Below are 6,000 nucleotides of genomic sequence, written 5' to 3'. Positions count from 1 at the left end.
CCTGGAGGTCATTCCAGTTCACATGGAATTCCTCCAGTTCGTTATTTCTTTGAGCACAATAGTATTCCATTACCAACAGATACCACAATATGTTCAGCCATTCCCCAATTGAAGGGCATCCCCTCATTTTCCAATTTTTTGTCACCACAAAGAGTGCAGCTATAAATATTTTTGTACAAGTCTTTTTCCTTATGATCTCTTTGTGGTATAAACCCAGCAGTGGTATGGCTGGATCAAAGGGCAGGCAGTCTTTTAAAGCCCTTTGGGCTTAGTTCCAAATTGCCTTCCAGAATGGTTGGATCAATTCACAACTCCACTAGCAATATATCAATGTCCCAATTTTGCCATATCCCCTTCAACATTTATTACTTTTCTTTGCTGTCATATTAGCCAATCTGTTAGGTGAGAGATGGTATCTCAGAGTTGTTTTGATTTGCATTTCTCTGATTATAAGAGATTTAGAACACTTTTTCATATGCTTATTGATAGTTTAGATTTCTTTATCTGAAAATTGCCTATTCATGTCCCTTGCCCATTTATCTATTGGGGAATGGCTCCTTCAAGGCTCTTTTGCTTGTGGCCTTTCCCAGCCTCTATCCTTACTCTTGTGTTCCCTGTACCCTCCACCCCCTTCCCTTTGAGATTGCCTTCCATTATTCACACTGAGACATTATTTACATGTTGAAAAATATCTTATTTACACACTGCTGTTTTCATATTGTTTCCCCTATTAAAAGCAGAACTCCTTGAGGGAAGAAAGGTTTCACCTTTCTTTAAAAGCCCAATGTTTTGCACACATGGTGCCTGGACATATAGTAAATACTTTCTCTTTTCTTGTTGACTAACTTCCCAGGGATTTGAAAGGGGGAAAGGGAGAGAAGTAAGCATTTTTGTAGCACCTACTTAATGCCAGGCACTGTGCTCAGCTGTACAAATATCTCATTTAATCCTCACAACAATCCCATGAGGTAGGTGCTTTTATCATCCCCATTTTACAGTTAGCAAAATTGAGGCAAACGAAGGTTAAGTGACTTTTATGTCATATAGCTAGAAAGTGCCCGAGGCTGGATTTGAACCCAGGTCTTCCTGACTCCAGGCCTAGTACTCTTTCCACTATCTCTCCTAGTTGTCCTTTTTAGGACATTCCCCACTCCCTCCCATTTTTAGTCCCCTAGAGATTTAAAAAATTCAGGTTCAATTTACTTGCTTTTTAGTGTTTAAGTTAGTGTTGATTTCATAGAATTCAAGAGTGATGGGGACTTTAGCTATCACATGGGATAGTGGTTCATGAAGTGAACTCCATGAATTTGCTTTTAGAAATGTTTTGATAACTGTTTCCATGTAAGTAGTTTACTTTGTCATCCTGTAATGGCTTTTATGCATTTTAAAAACATGATTCTGAGAAGGGCTCCATTAGCTTTCCTTGATACCCAAAAGACTTACTTAAGAGCCCTTGCTCTAGTCTTGCTTCCTTTTTTGTCAGCTGAGGAAGCTGAAGCTACAAGAAGCAGCTGAATGACCTGCTCACTTGAGATCGCTTGGGCAGGGAGTTGCTGGCCAAGCCTGCACCTTTACCCAAGTCTCCTGAACTTCTTGTACAGGACACTTTCCACTCCATTCCAGTTTGAGCATAGTCTCTTTGGTGAGGAGAAGACTAGAGACTGGTATGTGAAATCCTTGGAAGATGAAATGAGAGAATATGAAGCATTTCTTCTGTATTTCTTTTTGGAGCGGGCTTGCTTCTGGTTAGGAAAAGAAATAGTGAATGCCTCTTCCCACAGTTAGGTCTATTCAAAAGAAAATTCTCTTGCTGTTTGATTATCAAGTTCTTCCTGGATCAGACTCTGTAGATTTCACTTCATCATAAAGTCAGTAGTCAGGGGTCTCCGGTTAAAACTAGAAGATAAATACTTGGATTCCTAAAATTCCTACTAGAGCCAGTAGTATGAGAGGTAGGAAATGTCAGGTTGGGGTCTTACTAGATGTAGATAATGATGGATTTTTAGAGACCTTGTCTGCTGGGCATGTAATTGGGTGCTTTTGCCCTCTATAAAAATCTATTCAGGTGGTTTGGTGTTGCTTGAGGGGCACAAAGCCCTGTTCCAGGAAGTTGCTTTCTGAGAACCAAGGTTTAACTTCTGGCTCTTTAGGGTATACTATATATAGCTGAGGGTGAGATATTTCTTCTTTGTAGACCTCAATTTCTTCATTCGTAAAATGAGGGGTTAGACTAGATGACCTCCTAGGGCTCTTAGAAGTCTAAATCCAAAATAAAAATCCTTTGATGTCTCTAGCCTTGACCTGAAGGGAATTAGAAAGCCAGAGTGGCTTGCTTTAAGTGGAATATTGTACCACACTGAAAAGAAATAGTGGGTTGGCAAAACTCAGCTTATTTCAAGGTAACTATTCAGGTTAGCCTTGAGACCAAGTATCTTTGTTTTTCAGAGGTCAAATCCAAGAATCCAAGTGACTGCCTCAGCCACAGCTCTAACTCTCCTCCCTTCCTTCTCCTCTGTTTCTTCTCTCCTCTCCCTTTCCAGCTTTTTATTATTTTTTTGTTTGCACCTGGCTATTCAAGTTCTTTCTTTGTTTCTTTTCTACACTTTTTTCTTCTCTCACTTTGGAGCCACAGTTGCTTTTAAGTAATTCAGTTTAAAGGAATTCTAATGAATCTTTGGTGCCTTATCTTCTGGAATGGGAGATTGAAAACTTTGAACCAGCAGGTGGGGCTAGTGAAATGTACAATTGTGGCTGGGATGATGGGATGAGCCTGGGTTGTCCTTGGGCTTTGGGCAAGGGATGCTGAATTGTAACTTTTTGTTTTATTTTGTTTAAAGATAAAGATGATGATGATGATGAGATGGTTAGGGTCCTAAGGAGAGGGAGGGGGCAGGAGCTATCCCTGAAACATGGCAGAGAAACATGATAATGTCTCATAGTTGTCAGGGCATTGTATACTTACATGACTTCTCTTCAGTGGCCAGAAATCTCTTTTCTTTCAGTTCAGTTGTTGGTGGTAACAACAACTACTTGATGACTTGAATATTATCTCATTAAATCTTCCTACCAGGCCAATGAGGTTGATGTTATATTGTTATCCTCATCTTAAGGAGGCTTCTCCAGGTTAACTGACTTGGTTTTGAAGCTAGTGCCTGAAGCAGGATCAGGATCCTGATCTTGAATTTGAAGACCAGTGTTTTATCCACTTTGCCATGATCTATTAGTTCTAAGCAACATCTGGAACAGATCCAAGGCAAAGGCAAGAGAAAAAGGTGGGGACATGAAAAGGAGGGGAAAAAAGGTTGGGAAGCAGACAAGAGGGAGGATAAAAGAGGGGGAGAATAAACCACCTATGCTGCAGCGAGAGCATTTGAGTCTAACAAATGGTTGCCTTAGATACTATTAAGTGGCACCATTACTGGATGCTATCTGCCTGGCTTTTGAACTAATCTTTTATTCGTTATTTCACTAACCTTTCATATACACATTCTCTCTCTCTCTCTCTCTCTCTCTCTCTCTCACACACACACACACACACACACACTCCCCTTTTGGTGATACAAACATGAAATAAGAAATTAAAGAGTAATATGAGGCAGCTTGGTGTTGATGTTCTAGAAAGAGCTCCATTTCTCTTACGTCAGATAGGACTCACATTTTGGCACAGATACTTAATAGCTGTGTGTCCCTAAGCAAGCTGCTTAACCCCTGGCCCTCACTTTGTATGTATGTGTGTATACACATATATATTAGGGATAAAAATATTTACATTATTTACTTCCTAGGGTTGTTATGAGGAAAAGTTTGTAAACCGTAATTATAAAGCCCAATATATAGTAATTAATAACAGGAAATTGTTGGTGCAGTAGATAGAGAGCTTAGGAAGATCTGAGTTCAAATCTGACCTCAGACTCTAGCTCTGTGACCCTGGGAAAGTCACTTAACCTCAGTTGCCTCAATGTTTTCAGCTTTAAAATGGGGATAGATAATGATAGCACTTATCTCTCAGAGTTGTTGTAAGGATCAAAGAGTATAATATTTGTAAAGCATTTAGCACAGTGTCTGGTACTTAACAGGCAAGTTGTTGTTGAGTCAGCTAATCACACACAGCTCTGTGACCCTGTGGACCATTCTGTCCATAGTGTTTTCTTGGTATTAACAGCTATTACATAAGTGCTTATTTTCTTCCCTTTCCATTATTAAGAACCACAATGACAATGAGAACTGATTTGCTTTTGGAAAGTTTGAGAATCTGGCCATCTAAAAATAAACACCAGGAAAAACAAACTTTTAAAAATCACACCCTTTAAAAGCCCTATTTCTGTATGTGGCCATAGTTAAGAAATTAGGGATAAACCCAGCAGGTTAATTACTCACTGTCAGCCTAGAGGAACTGAGTTTGTGGTATTCTTTTCTTTAAAAATTTTTTTTTTTAAATTTAGAATATTTTTCCATGGTTACATGATTCATGATCCCCTGCCCTCATTCTTTTCTCCCCCTCCCGAAGCTGACAAGCAGTTCCATTGGGTTATACATGTATCATTGTTCAAAACCTATTTCCATGTTATTCAAATTTGCAGTAGAGTGATTCTTTAACATCAGAACCCTAATCATATCCCCATCAAACTTCGTGACTAATCATGTTCTTCTGTGTTTCTGCTCCCATAGTTCTTTCTCTGGATGTGGATAGTGTTTTTTCTCATAAGTCCCTCAGAATTGTCCTGGGTCATTGCATTGCTGCTAGTAGAGAAGTCCATTACATTGGATTGTGCCAAAATGTATCAGTCTGTATACAATGTTCTCCTGGTTCTGCTCCTTTGTGGTATTCGTTTCTTAAGAAAAGTGATAGTATTGGTTGGTGTTTGGAAAGATGTGAGAGGCTCATTGAAGTTGAGCCTACCAAAGATGGCTCCCTGATACTTAAAGGGCTTCTAATTTCAGTCATGTAGGATCAGTACACTTGTACCTTTCCTGAAAACAGTAGCCTTTTGCTTTGGTTAAATGTAGATAGTCATTTGCTATTAATGTCCAGCAGAGACATCATCCTTTAGGCTGAGTTGAATGGGAAACTTCCTGTGGGAAAAAAGTTGATTCCAAAGGAAGTGATGTGTTGTTGTCTTAGACCCAGATCAATTTTTTTTTCTTCTTTTTTTTCCTGAGATCAGTGTTGTGGCTGGAGTGACCTCAGTGTGTTTTATAAGCATTTTTTTGGATTTCAGAAGATACATAATTTAGTCAGTATGGGCAATTCTTTTTTTTTTTTTTTTAAACCCTTAACTTCTGTGTATTGGCTCCTAGGTGGAAGAGTGGTAAGGGTGGGCAATGGGGTTCAAGTGACTTGTCCAGGGTCACACAGCTGGGAAGTGACTGAGGTCAGATTTGAACCTAGGACCTCCCGTCTCTAGGCCTGACTCTCAATCCACTGAGCTACCCAGTTCCCCCAAGGGGTTCCCCTCCTTAATGATGACCAGGGGTGGGGGACCCAGCTGGAATCAAGATGAATGGTCTGGAGGGGCACAGNCCCCCCCCCGCAATTCTTTTGTCTAGGCAGACCCACCCCAATTACTCTCCCTCTCCTCTACAATTTAGTAGTCTTCCTGAATTGCTGTGGTAAGGGAAGAAAAAAGTACCAGCTTATAACCAGTCTTCTGGTTATAGACTTCTTAGAATGTAGCTTAGACTGCTCTTGGGACAACAGATCCACGGTTCTTTGGTAGGATGGTGCTTAAGGGCTTTCTAGGTTGTAGGTAGGACATGCCTCAATTTTCATTCTGTTGATATAGTCGTTGAAGATTTAGGACCCTCTCCCTGACATTTGGAAGCTTCTGAATGGGACCTTAACAGAACCTGCATTTCATAAAGGGTTAGATCAGTTCCAATTTTTATATTATACCTCTTTTGTTCTGTATATTGTTTCACCTGGTTTGGGAAAAACATCCTTATCCTTGTGGATCCAATGTGCTGATGAATTTCCTCCTAATTATGGAACTGTCTCCAATT

This window comes from Gracilinanus agilis, chromosome 2, assembly GCF_016433145.1.
Source record: "Gracilinanus agilis isolate LMUSP501 chromosome 2, AgileGrace, whole genome shotgun sequence".
In the NCBI taxonomy this organism is placed as follows: domain Eukaryota; kingdom Metazoa; phylum Chordata; class Mammalia; order Didelphimorphia; family Didelphidae; genus Gracilinanus; species Gracilinanus agilis.
The sequence above is the reverse complement of the archived record's forward strand: the minus strand, read 5'-3'. Positions refer to the sequence as shown.